This window comes from Lithobates pipiens, unplaced genomic scaffold, assembly GCF_037356315.1.
Source record: "Lithobates pipiens isolate NorthernLeopardFrog02 unplaced genomic scaffold, aLitPip1_a1.2 Scaffold_13, whole genome shotgun sequence".
Classification (NCBI taxonomy): domain Eukaryota; kingdom Metazoa; phylum Chordata; class Amphibia; order Anura; family Ranidae; genus Lithobates; species Lithobates pipiens.
In genome coordinates, this window is record NW_027507718.1 from 119,154,463 (window position 1) to 119,169,679 (window position 15,217).

A 15,217-nucleotide genomic window follows, 5' to 3' on the forward strand; every position below is an offset into this window, starting at 1 on the left:
TTATTTTTCTCTGGCTTCTGTTTGCTATAATTTTAGAAATTGAGTTTTTTCTATTTTATCCTTTTCTCCAGTTATATTCTATATAGGACATTCTCCTTTTAAAATTAGGAGAAACTAGGTACTGGTGGCCACCCTGTAGTGCTGAATAATCTCCCTTTTATTAAATGAATGGGGGGGATTGGGCTACATGGAGGCCATGCTGCTACTATGTTTGTTTTTAGCTAAAGTATTAAAGTATAACAGTAGCTAAAGTATTAATGCTTTTAATTTCTGTCACTTCTCTGAAAGATGAGGTTTAGTGTTGTAGGTGACGGATTTCCGTCATTGGAAATATATGGGCGCTATATTCATGGCTTCTATTTGTGATGAATAGCGTCTGTTTTAGGGGAATAACAATGTGGGTGTGCTGTGCGTACGTTGGAACGCACGTGCGTTCCATTCACAGCATTTTCTGTAATGGGATTTCAGGCCGCTGAGCGCACGGCGGACCGAGTGTTCCGGTTTTTGTCTTGTACTTGCGTCACTTCCTGGCAGAAGTGGTGTAGGCACTGTTTACTATTATTGGAACGCACATGGGGCCTATCAATTGCTCTCTCTGCAGGGAAGTTACGGCCGTCGGAACACACGGCGGACCGGAAGTTCCGCATTAGGTTTTATTTTACTGCACTGGCACCTGCGCAATGAAAGGCACGCTAGCGTTCTCCTTCACACGTGGGGGACAGCACCTGCATGAGGTTAATTTTAATTTTGATTCTTATAAAATGCTCTCTCTTCAATGTCAGGGTCACGCCCCTGATGATGCACTGTTGTGATGAAACGTTGGGTGGAAGAGCGACTTGTGACATGTGAAGGAGCATGGGAGGGGTTTCCATCTTTTATGCTGGATGTTGCTTGTATTTATATGCTGTTTATGTTTCATCTGAAATGTGAGTGTAATTTTAATGGAATTTTATATTAAAGAACGATTGACTTATCATGATATCTGCACAATGAAACCATTCTTTTCATTTTTGCATGTGGCCATTGAACTTTTTTGAGGACACATTCGATGAATTCTAGAGAAGTGCATTTTTGCTTTCTGATGGTTTATTCAATGTGGAGTATTTATATTGGGATAAGGAGGAGTCTGGAAATCTGACCATTTACAATTTGACCCTATGTGCATTTAATACGTGCACTGACGCTAAGAGTCAGTAATATCGGGTGTTGGTGGTGGTCCCTTCTGTCTCTTTCCTGGATTGTTGGATAATGACTCTACCGTTTTCTGGAATTCATCCATTGCTGATATGAACTTTACATTTATTAAATGTCATGTTTAAAGCGCTACACAATACTTTACGTTAGTACAAATAGAATTGTGTATTGTGTGGATTGTATGGTTGTGAAATGGAACTTGTGTATACATATGTTAAAAAGTATGCCTCTGCCAGTTATCATTCATGTGCAGATGAAACTCTTGAAAGCCAGTGTAAGATACTATTGTCTCAGTGTCAGCAACATAATAGCAGATTATCGGGCAAACAGCTAAAAAAAGTTAAGAAAGAAAAGTTGGCTAATGAAATTGCAGTTTTGCTCAGAATTAAATTTATATCTGAGCAAATGGGGGGGGGGGGGGGGGGGGAGTGGGAAGCAGAGAGGAGACGTCTCGGGGAGGACATAGAGAAAGTCAGTGAAAACTTTCTAAAGATTGCAACAGCCTCGAGTAATGAGATAGATGAATTGCGGGCAAAAGCAGGAGATTTGTCAGAGAGAAACAGTGAGCTACAAGAACAGCGCCACAGGTACAGCATGGACTGCGATATGAAGAGCAAACTTTCAGAGTCATTGCGAATAAAGTTGTCAGAGATGGAAGAGTTGGTTATGTTTTTAGAAAGAGAATTAGCAAATGTACGCTCCCAGCTTCTTACTACAGAGAAAGTTAGGGTATCGCTCAATGAGCACAAATGAGCATACCAATTGGCCGATATCTGCACAATCAATGAGGAGAAGGGCCATGATGAAACACAGTCTGCTATTGCACCTATAGCTTCAAAGCGGAATGAGAGTTTGATTACAATCCAAGAGAGACTTACTTTGTGTGAGATTTTGGGTGAATTTAATGCCCTGGAATCACCAATGAGTCTGTCCAATAAATTTGAAGCTCTAGTAGTTAAATTCCATTTGAGTAATGAGGATGCATGCTCTCTTCTGAAAGCATGGCTACCAGGACCTTTGTTAGGCCAGTTATCGGCACAAGTTAATGATAACTTAGCAGATGCAGAGGTGCAGAGGAAAGAGTTGCAGCATATTGTGGACAGTCGTGATTTACCATGAATGAAATTTTGGAGAGGAGATGATCCAATATTGTTCTGTAGTGAGTATCTTGCATTGTATACGAAAGTGTTCAACTGTCCTGACTTATTGGAGGATGATGCAAGTTTCATATACTCATTGGCCAATAAGTGTTATGCAAGCTATCCCACTAGAATGGCTCTGAGGAATGCTAGAGCCTACCAAAATTTTGTCAATATCCTACGAGACTTCTGTCAAGAGTCCAGGGAAGGGTAGTATGGGTCAAAGGCAGATGTATCCGTAATAAGCAGAGGTACAGGAAGGCAGAGAAAGTTCAGACATTGTAAATGGAATAGGCATAGACATAGATTTCATAAAGCCCTTAAAATTGCTAGCATGGAACAGGAAACCCCAGAAGTACAGGTATCTACAATGAAAACCCCCACCCAGGACAGGGATAGCCAACTCAAAGGCCTGATATGAAAGATAGCAGCCAGGACAGATTACACCGTTCTGAAGGAGAGATAAGAAATGGCAGTCCACACCCTAAGCACAGCCAGCAACAAGACTGGATGAACATTCCAATATTTGCCCCTTGGGCTAATCTACCACTCTGGCTTGTATGTAGTTGGATGCAAATTGCATTGCCATTTTTCCTGAGTAATATGGCAATGTTTACCAATACTGCTGCGTAGTATAGAAAAGTATGACAACTCTATTGCAATTAATGGGAAAGGCTTGGGGGGACTTAAAAAGTAAATTGTCATGATAATTGTGTGTAATCACTGTCTTTGTGTTCCTTTTCCAGAAACCAGGGAAGAAGTAAACGGCTTTGGATACCAACATTTGTGTTTTGTTTGCAGGTCTATCAAAGTGAGAACAACAGTGGGCAAATATAGCAGAAGAGGGGTTAGATTATTGTAAATGCATAACCGATTATCACATGGTACCATGAGCTCATTAATTAGTAATTGTTTGAAAACAATGAAAAAAATGAAACAATAGTCAGACATTAATGAAGTTTCAAATGTTGTGATGAGGTACAGATGTTTTGTTTTTGTTTTTCCCGTTAACTGATTGTCTTTCAGATTAAAAGAAGCACTTACTCTTCTCAGGAGGAAAGTCTATGGATGTCTTTAATTAAAAGTTGAGTGCTTGTCATTGTTTTATGGTGGTTGTCTTGTCATGTTGTTCTTGGGTGATAATGGCCAGATTTTTTTATTTTTTTTCTAAAAAGTTTTTTTGCTATTTGTTTAGTCATCTATTATATTTTTATTTTGTTCAGGTGGAAAATTAGTATGTTTAGTCCACCTGTAAGGGGTAATTGAGGATGCCCTCAGTTAGCAGCTGGATACATTTTGTTTAAGACAAAAAGTTGGTAGGAAACCATTCTAAGCCACTGGAGTTTTGTGTTTTTTTTTTGTTTTTATTTTCATTCAGGTGGAAAAGAGTTCCAAAAGGTTTAGGCTTTGTCCACCTGAAAGGGGGTAGTGCAAACATTGTAAAGATACAGAAATGCATTGTCTTTTTAGCTTGTAAAATTTGAATTTTTTGAGAAGCAACATTGACGTTCGTTTTTTAAAATTTTTGAGCATACTATGGGGATCCATTTTAGAGTGGGTTCAGCCTAAAGAGGTCATGGTTGCTTGGATAGTTTGGTCATTGTTGCAGAAGCCAGGAATGCTAAGGTCCTGGGTTCCAAGGAGGGAACTATAAGTAAACATGGTAAGCGAGCAGATGTTATGGATAAGAATTTGATGCTGCTCTTGTTTTTCACTTCTAGAATCCTGGTGGAGTGAGATTGGCGAGGTTTCTGGAACATGGATGAGAGATGATCATCTGGTTGGCAGTTTGTCTGTGCCACACCACACCACAAATTTGTTCTGATAAACAGGAGAGAAGAAAAAAACTAAAACAAACTGAAAGATTCAGATTAATACTTGTTTTTTTCTTATGGACAATTTGGTGCTATGCTGAATCTGAGAGACAGTGCCCATCAACAGAGCTTGTGAAATATTTTTGCTGAAGTCTCTCCTGATGAATGCAAACATGTTATTAATACATGTGCAATGGGTTGGAGGTTGGGGAAGAATTATGACACATCCAATCCGTCAGAACATGAAAATGTAAAATATGTGTTTTTTTTTTGTTAGAAGGAGGAATTAAAAGAAGAAAGGTTTTAATGTTAGACATGTATTGATGTAGCGGAATTAATATGGTGCAGGTACCCAGGAGTCAGGTTGGCACTTATGCAAAATAAGGTATCTGTTGGCCAGACTAAAGGGTGCCAGGTGACACATCAATGGAGTGAAAACTTCCTCATAGGGGGGGTGTCTCAATCCTAGCAGTCCTAGAGAGAAGCTTTCGTTTACTGGACATGTGGGACACCAGAACTGGACATGGGGAAGATACGCCTGGTTGTTGTCTCACCTGAGAGGTCGAAACCCTGCACAGATAATGCCAGTGAATACACACAGGAGCATGCTCTGTTAAAATAAAGGGAACAAACGCTGGCTACCAGGGTACCGTATGCCTTCACCATGGCGCTGCAACATCTCACGGTGGTTGTTAAAAACCTATCACCCTGGGGGGCGTGTCCGGATGTAGCCGAGAAAGGACGTGCTTTAGAGGAGCTCCGCTGATCCTGTAATCATCCGCATCCATCCTGCCTTTCTAGCGCATGGAGAGTCTCCAAACTCTCCATATATAGCCTGACTACCCTCCTGCACAAATCCCAGTGGATATTGCCTGGCCCGGCCGACCAATTGCAGCTTTGCGGGGCTGTGGCTGCTTGTTTGTCCTGTAGATCCGCCGCCATCTTGCAGCCTACATCGCTTCCGCGATCCTCGGGCTCGAGTGCCGGACAATCCGGAGCCATCCTCCCTTCCCTTGTACCTGAGGGGACTCCGGACCCATCCTAGGGGCAGCTGGGCATCGGCTGCAGCCACCCCACCTAAAATTGCGAAGCCTGGCCGTCCGATAGCCGGATCTCCCGGGGCCTACCACCATCTTGAGGCCTGCTCTGTCTTCCCCCATCATTGAGCTCCGGGTCTCCCATCTGTAGGTGAAGAGGCGCAGGCTCTCAGCTCTCGGCTGGAAGACTTACCAGGACCCTCTTACATCTCGGGGGGTGCCTCGGATGGGCCGACCTAAGACCCGCTGCTCCAAGTCCGGCTCCAGCTCCCCTCGTGTCCCTCCGCCGACTACTGCCTCATCTTCAAGGCGGTCCACCGCGGTGATGGCGTCTGGCTCGCGGGTGGTCGCGGACTCGGGGGTGATGGAGGCCCCCACGGGTGCAGAGATCCTAGCAGCCATAACATCCAGTAAAGAAACTTTGACAGCAAAGATCGACTTCTTGAGTGTAGATGTTGGCCTCATCCGCCAGGACATGGATAAGTTCCGCTCACGTGTTGCTGAGGTGGAGGATAGACTCTCCGCGGTGGAGGATACAGTCCGCTCAGATTCCAGAGAGGTAAAGGCCTTGCAGAACCAAGGGAAAGCGCTACAAGATCGTGCGATAGATACTGAAAATCGCCTCAGGCGAAATAATATTCGCATACTTGGACTGCCTGAGAGGGCTGAGGGCCCAAGACCCGCTGAGTTTGCTGAGAAACTCCTGTCCACCCTGCTCAATCTGGGGGAGATGCCGCCCACCTTTGTGGTGGAGAGAGCTCACAGGGTCCCACCACTCCCTTCGAGGCCTGGGGCTCCTCCGCGCCCCTTTCTGCTACGGCTGTTGAATTACCGTGACAGGGACCACATCCTGGCGGCGGCTCGCACCATGCCTGAAATCAAATATGAGAACACCAAACTTCTCTTTTTTCCGGATTTCTCTCAGGAAGTACAGCAGAGGCGCAAGTCCTTCACAGATGTAAGACGCAGGCTCAGAGAGAGGGGAATTCGTTTTGGTCTTCTGTATCCCAGCAGGTTAAGAATCTCTGACGGTGATAACACCCGTTTTTTTGACACTCCGGAGGCTGCGGCAGCGTGGCTGGATGCCCGTTGAACATATGTGGTCAGGAAGGAGGAGTAGCTGAGTGTGATCGACGGGAGGTGGCCAGATCTTCCTCTTCTTCACTACAAAATTGACTCGAGTGAACCCCTGGCATCATTTGCTCTTTGTCCCCAGCCATTTCCTCCCCATTGGGTCCCACTTTGCCCTTACTGATTGCCCATTTATTTTCCATTGCGGGATAACCTGCTGTTACTCCTGCCTGAGGAGCTCCACTGCAGACCATTGACTTACCCCACTTTTTGGTTAGACGTACCCCCTGTTTACTCCCCCTCCCTCAGTCCCCCCCCCCACGATCGGACTCCCCCTTCCGGAATTGATACGGATTCTACCGGGAAGGACTGTACTTTTCTGTGACCCACCATACAGGGGTCTCAGTGATCTGAAGATTTTGACGTTTTGGGAAGAAACCCCGCATCGGTTTGTATGGCTCGATGGCCGAATGTTTTGGTCATTGACCTTGGTTCGTATGATGTTGGGGTAGGGTTTTTTATGTTTTATATTTGTGGGGAGGGGATTTTTTCCTTAAAAGCTAAGTTTGCATTTAGTGCTGCTCGAATATGGCTGAATATGTGTACTGAATTTGGGTTGACCTGCACCTCCTGGTTATCTAAGCTCATCCTGAATTTGTTCCCCCCTGAGGTTCCATGATGGCTCCCTCAGATACCGAGTCGCTGACTATTATATCATGGAACGTCAGGGGACTCAACTCAAAATATAAGCGGTCTCTGTTATTTCAATATTTAAAACTACATAACCCTCACATAGTCCTGCTGCAGGAAACACACCTCACCGGCAGCAAGGTTCTAGCTTTGAAAAAACCCTGGGTGCAAAGGGCGCTACATGCGACCTACTCCTCGTACTCTCGAGGGGTATCTGTACTGATTAGTAAGCGAGTGCCTTGCGTGCTCCAGGAGGTTCATCTGGACCCCCAGGGGAAATTTGTCATGGTGGTACTGAGCATTTATAATAAGAAACATGTCATTGTTAATGTCTACCTGCCTCCTCCGAGCCAGATCCACGTCCTGTATAGCTTATATGAGAGGTTGGCTCCGCATTGCTCGGCGTGTGTCCCGTTTATGGGAGACTTCAACGCCACCTTGTCTCGTTATCTAGATAGGCCCTTCCCACAATCGACTTTTAATCCTGATCTTAGTGTCTGGGCCCAGGCAGCGGACTTTCGGGAGGTGTGGAGATGGCTTCATCCCCAGGATAGAACCTACTCCTGTTTTTCATCCACGTTTAAAACATCCTCCCGTATTGATTTGGCATTTGCTAACGACCTCCTCCTGGCTAACGTCCAGGAGGCTAGCTACCTTCCCTCTGGCTTATCGGATCACCACCCCCTTAAATTGATTGTTAGGACCACCAAGTTTAAGAATAAAGCCCTCTGGAGGCTGCAGCCCCATTGGATTAATAACACAGCAGTCCACGATAGAGTTTCTCCCTCCTTGCAGGACTACTGGCTGCACAATGCGGGGGTGACCTTGGGGGTGACATGGGATGCCTCTAAGGCTTATGGTAGGGGGCAGTATATCTCTGCAGTGGCGGCGGTTAGAGCAGAACTTGGGGACAAAGTGTCTGATTTGCAGCACAAAGTTTAGGAGGCTTTGACTCAGTACTCTGCCTCGGCAACGGTCCCCAACTTCGAGCGCCTCTCATCGCTTAGGCGGGAATTGCACCTCCATGTCTCAGACACTACCAGGCTTGATATACAAGACAGCAGACAGAAATACTTTGAATATGGTGACAAGAACAGCAAACTGCTGGCTATGCTGGCGCAGCAGGACAGGCCTGTAGCGGTTATACCAGAACTACTCACGGCAGAAGGGTCACTGGTTACCTCTCCAGAGGATATTTTGACTGCCTTCACCAGGTTTTACTTCTCTCTGTATGTCTCCTCACTCCCTGACAGCTTTGACCCCACACCAATGACCTCGTTGTTAGATACGCTTGCACTGAGATGGCTCTCTGACACGGAGCGACTACTCCTTGTCTCGGAGATCACACCAGAAGAGGTCCTGACAGCCATCGGGTCTTTCCCAGCAGGGAAGACCCCGGGGCCAGATGGACTACCCATAGAGTATTACAGAGCCCACGCGGAGCTGCTTGCCCCCAGGCTGGCTCGGATGTACCGAGCCTGTCTTTAACAGGGCTCCCTGCCGGCTTCTATGAGAGAAGCCCATATTGTTCTCATTCCGAAACCTAATAAGGATCCTAAGCAATGTGCCTCTTACAGGCCGATAGCACTCCTGAACTGTGATTTAAAAATATTGACTAAAATTTTGGCCACTAGACTCAATGCAGTAATCAAATCTCTGATTGACTCCGATCAAACAGGCTTTATGCCAGGTAGATCCACTGACATCAATATCCGCAGATTGTTTTCTAACATTCATGCCCCCCATGATAATCAAGGTACTAGGACCATTGCCACCCTTGATATGGAGAAAACATTTGATACAGTGGAATGGGTGTATCTGTGGGAGGTCCTTAGACTAATGGGTTTTCCACTGTGGTTTATTGCCTGGATACGTACACTATACACCGGTCCTACGGCATGCATTAAACTGAATGGTTCCCTGTCGCCCTCGTTCCCCCTGCAGTGGGGCACCAGGCAGGGGTGCCCTCTCTCCCCGGCCTTGTTCGCCCTGGCCATGGAACCTATTGCTGAGGCTCTTCGGAGTTCAGCCGAGGTCTGTGGTCTTCGGGTGGGCTGGCTGGAGGAGAGAGTGGCCCTCTATGTGGATGATCTTCTGCTTTTTTTAAATGATCCCGGTGACTCTCTGCAGGGCGCACTTGGAATCATGGATGCCTTCTCTGCCTTCACTGGGTTGAAGGTGAATTGGCATAAATCTCAGCTCTTCCCGGTGGACGAGGGGGCCAGGACCTCACCATCCTCCACCACGCTTCAATGGGTGGATAGGTTTACCTATTTGGGTATTGTCATTTCAAGAGAGAACAAGGACTTTGTCCGGCTCAATCTTGAACCTGTTCTGATAGAAATCAAGTCCAAATTAAAGGCTTGGGGCAATCTCCCCCTCTCTCTTATTGGCCGCATAAACCTTCTTAAAATGAAGGTCCTTCCCAAACTTACATACTTATTTAGGAACTCCCCACAATGGCTGACTAAAGCCTTCTTTAACTCTCTGAAACAACTTTTTCTCTCCTTCATCTGGGGACCCAAGTCCCCCAGATTCAAATACACCACGCTCACCAGGCCTGTGGGCAGTGGAGGGTTAGCTCTTCCTGACTGTCACAAATATTTCCTAGCTACCCAGCTTGTAACCGTCCACTGGTGGCTGCAGCCGGACTTGGCCAATGCTGCAATGGTCCTGGAGGCAGCTATAGTGGGGTCTCTGGAGGCCTTAAGGGGGTTGGTTTTCAGGGGGCCAAAAACGCCTCACTGCCTCACCCCTTCTATGCGCACCACTTTAAGGGCGTGGAGGGCGGGAGAGGCACTGAGGGTGTCCCTGCCGAACTCCTGGTCTCCTCACACCCCCCTGTGGCTGAATCCTAGCCTTCCGCAGTTTAATACCATCCCGGACCCTCAGGCTTGGGCCAAGTGTAAAATACTGACGCTCGAGCATGTCATTACCAACGGGGAACTTACTCCCTTTCATATCCTGCGTGATAAATTTAATGTGCCTACATGGGCCCACTTCCGTTATCTTCAAGTCGCGCATGCTTATCGCTGTCAATTTTTGGGACAACCGGTCGTACTGGAATACTCTGAGCTTGAGTCCATCCTTCGGGTAAAAGACCTGGAGAAACCCATGTCTCAGATTTACGGGTCCCTACTGGTTGCTGCCGTCCCCGAGCTGTCCTCCCTCCGCAGGAAATGGGTGGTGGACATACCGGAGCTGGATGACGATGACTGGAGGGAGATTTGGGATTTTCCGTTCTCCCCTTTGGTTTCAGCCAGGGACAAATTGGTCCAATACAAAATTGTACACAGAGTCCACTACACGCCCCACAGACTGCACAAGATGTCGCCGAAGCACTCCCCGGAGTGCTGGCGCTGCTCCTATCAGCCGGGAGACTTCATTCACATTTTCTGGGCTTGCCCAGCGATTGTATGCTTTTGGAAAGAGGTTCTCCTGGTGATAGTTAAGACCACTGAAGTTAATATTCCTTACGATCCTAAATATTGCCTGCTGGGGCTGGTGGAACAAATGTCGATCCTCAGGGCTAGGAAAACACTCATATCCCTGTTGCTCTACTATGCACGCAAGGCCATCACCATGACCTGGAAACAATCGTCTCCCCCCTCTATTAAATTCTGGAAAAACCTGGTGAACGCTAGCTTACCCCTCTATAGGGCCACCTACTTGAACAGGGGTTGCCCACAGAAATTTGAGAAGGTGTGGAACTGCTGGTTGGATGATAACACTACGGCAACGGATGTAGTGAATAACCCATAGTTCGTTATGGATGTAGTACGGTTATAGGCTGACCCACCTGCTCTTATGACACCTTATCCGGTCATTTTAATACTTAGCACGAATTATCCTACAATATCCTCTCCCCACAGTGGGGTATAGATAGATAAGTTTATGTTTGTGTTCATTTGCCCTGTTGCGGTCGGTTGCCGCATTAGAGGCAGGATATATGTTATGTAATGTGCCTGTTTGTGGCCTGTTGCCACATTTGGAAGCGTACCCCTGTGTGGGAAATGTTTGGCCTCTGCGTGGGCGACTTTGTATGTCACCGAAAATTCAATAAAAAAAGATTTTACAAAAAAAAAAAAAAAAAATATCACCCTATATGTGCTGAGTATACACTGAATCAAGTGCGGTCATTGCATCAGTGACTTACTCCCAGAGATGTGCGAACACAGAATGAGGTCCATGCAGGATGCTTATTTCTGAGGAGTAACTCGAAAGAGGAGGGATGTATTCAGCACTATATTGGGGGGGAATAATAGCTGGGATGGGTGTTGTTAATGGAGTGGACATCGGCCTCCTGAGGAACAAACTCACAGCCATAGCTTCAGAGAAGGAGTGTGACTTTGTTACCCAGAGAGATTGGTGGCATCCTTGATTACATTCAACAAAGTCATAGGAACACCCAGGTGTCAGGTCACCTAGAGCTCAGGTGACAGGTGCACACCGTAGGGTTGGGGATGCACCGCAAGGCTGTGGACCCTACGGCTGACGGCTGCAGATGGGGGACAGATCCCACTGGGGTAAGAGCGTAAGATTCCCCGGGGCGCGGAGTCTAAGAGCCAGCTGGTGTTCACCAGAGCTTCGAGTGGTGAAGATGGTCTTGGCTGCAACTGGCTCCAGGTCGCGACCCCCAGGGTCCCCCAGCTCACACCCACAGTAGGTAACAGGAGGATAGGGATGGTGAGGGACAAAGCCAAGGTCGGGGCCACAAGCAGAACAGAATAGTCGGGTACACGCCAATAGGTCAGGGTCACAGGCAAGCAGGGATGGTCAGAACATGCCAAGGTCGGTAACGGAAATCAGAAGCAGAGCACACGACAGGAAACAGGAAGCTAATACACAAAGGTTGATCAGCAGGATAGGCTAGCAGTGCAAAGGTTAATATAGTGTAGTCTGATAGGGGCTAGGGTGGAGCCATTCCAGAGGAAGGAAATAAAAGCAGTCAGGTGAAGCTCGGCTGGTCTCTAGAAATGAACACATGCAGACTGGTAAGGAGAACAACTCTAATGCATAACCATGACACCAGGTTAGAGTGGCTCCGGATTTTGTCAACCATGTTGAGAGGTTGGTAGAAAGTATGATTGTACAGGACAGAAATCTGTCATTGGCTCTGGCGTGCACACCGTGGCAGGCGGAAATATCAGCCAACATCAAGTCTCTGTATGAGGGGCAGTGGCCTGATGAGTTAGCATCACCGCTCAGTAAGATTTTGCCAAAACACATCACGAATGTCTGGATGGGCTGTATTCATTTAGATTGTGAAAAGTGGTATGCTGTATGTTCCCATATACAGAAGTGCAGACTCGGTCTGTATATTTGGTGGCATCAATGGGCTTACTGACTGGGGATTCTATCTTGTAGCATTTGAGGCCAAATCACCTACATGTGATCAAAGATAGAAGCTGGAGGCAGGTTGATATTTCCCTCTGTCGGAAGCATGACCATGATGTCCTTTGTATGCCAGGTCAATACATGGGGAAGAACAGAAAATGTTGGGAAGTTATTTCTCTGGATGGAGAGATCATTGCTGGGAAGGAGGCACCTGGGTATTATTTGGGACATAGACGAGTTTGTTTCTTTGCCCTAAAGAATACCGGTGTAGTGTTAGACATGGAACTAGAGGGTGCCTTTAACCTAAACATAGGTAGAGGTGCATGGTATACCCTGGGCATGATCTCTGAAATCCAGGCACAGGGGTGGAATTGTGTGGGTTTTGTCATTGTTGTAGATTTATATGTGTAGTTAAACTCAATATTTATATAGAAGGGTCTCCCATTTCTCTAGGCAAGTGGAGGGACGATTTGACGGTAAGGTCTCTGTGTACAAGTTAGAGACTTTGCTGCCAAGTCAGAGCCCTGCAATACCGCTGTGAGCAAGCCTGCTGAATCCTGACCCATATTTACAGTAAAGGGTTATAGGAGGTTGGGAGCGGGGTGCGTAATACATATATATGTATATATTATGGTAATAAGTTGTTTTATTTTTGTGGTAGAGTGTGACCTATGGGTATTGTAGGCTAGTAATATGGGCAAGAAAGGCCCTCCTCAAGACTCGGTATTTGAAAGCTGGTTGATATGTTACTCTGAATGCGTGCTGGTGAATGAATGGACACCCCTTGCCTGTACTGCCGTCCTGAAGATACCGAAGATACAGAATGGTGACATGGAAGCTGTCCCTATAGAATGATGGTGGTATCACTCAGTGGCAAAGTGGCACGTGTTGGGAAGCACCACACGGTAAAACAATTATGGACTGCTCCATAGGACCTGTTTCTGCACATGTTGAAAAACACAGCATGGTAAGACCCTTATGGACTGTTCCATGGCAGCTGTTTCTGAAGCACATGTTGAAAACCACAACATGTTACACAGCTAAGGACTGTTCCATAGGTACTGGTTCAGAAACACATGTTGGGGAGCCACAAACGTTAAGACAGTTATGGACTGTTCAATAGGAGCCGTGTCTGAAGAAGAGTGGTATGCGCCTTTTAGGCGCAAAGTGTAACTGCTGTTGGAATTTAACATGAATTAATGTTATATTTATAAAGTTTCTACACATCTGTTTGTACAACCAAGCTCAGCCATATTGACACTTGCAGTCCCACACGTTTAAAAGGTATAGAGGAATGTTGCACCAAACAGAATCTGCATAGCAAAAGGAGTTATCTTCAGCCCACCTGGTGTGCAGGAAGCTTCAAATAGATTGATGATGAAGAAGGCCTAGGGCACATAGACTGCAATACTGTCCCCAGAAGCCAGGTATGGCAGGACAGTCAGTATATAAGGAGGACTGTCATGTGAACACTGATTGGTCCAAAGCAAATGGGACTTGCAGTAGGATGCGGTTTGGATGGTGTATGATTGTAAAAAAGGGATTGTTACAGGGAGCTCTGTCTCTCTCTCTGTTCGCTGCACAGAGCCTCTCATGAGGCTGTGTTTCTGCTGACCTGATGATTCGGCCATCTTGAGGCCTACTCTGGGTGATGGCTCTGGCCTAAACCTCATGGTGAAGGCCCTCTCCTGGTCTGAGCTTAGCCGATGCAGCAAAGCCTCACGGAGGACCGTGTGATAAGTATCTTTCATATTCTTGTATTATATGTTCTGATTGTATGCTTTATGATATTGTAATGTCTTGTTAATACTTTATGTTAGCTTTCCTAATTTCTTGTGAAATTAATAAGATAGTGTTTTACTAGCAGAAGTGTGTGTGTTTTCATAAGTAACTTTATATCAGTGTGCCTAGTAGGGTTTTATAAACTAGATAACTATGGGAAGAGACAAGGTGATAGTAGTTTGTAGAGTACTTAATGTCCTTCAACTGCCAACACAATAGGGAACAATTCCAACAACACCAAGTTCCTAATCAACGTGGACCTCGCCAAATCCTTTGACCATCGATCCGCACACCACCTCCCCTGAAAGTAAGCTGTGAAACCCACAGATCCCGCTGCATCCATGAACAACTCCAGTTCCTGTGACTGCACTGCGGGCCAAACCAAAAAGACCTACCATTGTACTGTTCCAAAAACTCCCCCCAAACTTTTAAATTGTCCCTGTGGTCCCGTCCCAGATGAACAAAATGATGTGGGGCCTTGACCCCATCCGTAGCTGCCGCCAATCGCCTGCAGAACACCCTCTCTATCAGCATAATGCAGCACGCAAGGTTGTTTCCCCAACAATGACTGCAATTCCCACAGCTGTACCTTGGACCGGCGAGCCACAACCACCACAACCTCTTAAGAACCTCTAGCTTGTCACTTGGCAGCTGGCACTCCATCTGCTCGGTTTCAATAATGATACCCAAGAACTTCAAAACTGGTACCAGACCTTCCATCTTGTCCTCTGCCAGCGGAACACCAAAAACTTGAAAAAAACGCTGAATGGTGGAAAACAAAATGAAACAAGAACGATTGCCCTATCACCAAAAAATCGTCCAAATAGTGCAAAATTGAGTAAAGGCCCGACAAAGCCTTGACTACTCACTTCAGAAATTAACTGAACAACTCAAAATAAGAACAAGAGATAGCACAAGCCATAGGCAGGCATCTATCCACGAAATACTCCTCTTCCCAACTCCATACCAATAAACGCACACTATTCAGATGCACGGACAACAAACGAAAGGCCGACTCAATGTCAGTCTTTGCCATAAGTGCCCCCCTACCAAACCACTGCACCCATCGCACCGCCTCCTCAAAGAAGGCATAGGACACAGAGCAAAGCGGTGGATCAATCGTATCATTCACCGACCCACCCTTAGGTTAGGA

The 15,217-nt window shown here is 46.4% G+C and overlaps 1 pseudogene; it reads left to right on the plus strand.

Moving 5' to 3' along the window:
• The first annotated feature begins 1,386 nt into the window (after window positions 1-1,386).
• On the plus strand, window positions 1,387-3,097 carry LOC143975861 (posterior protein-like; annotated as a pseudogene).
• Window positions 3,098-15,217: the final 12,120 nt, after the last annotated feature.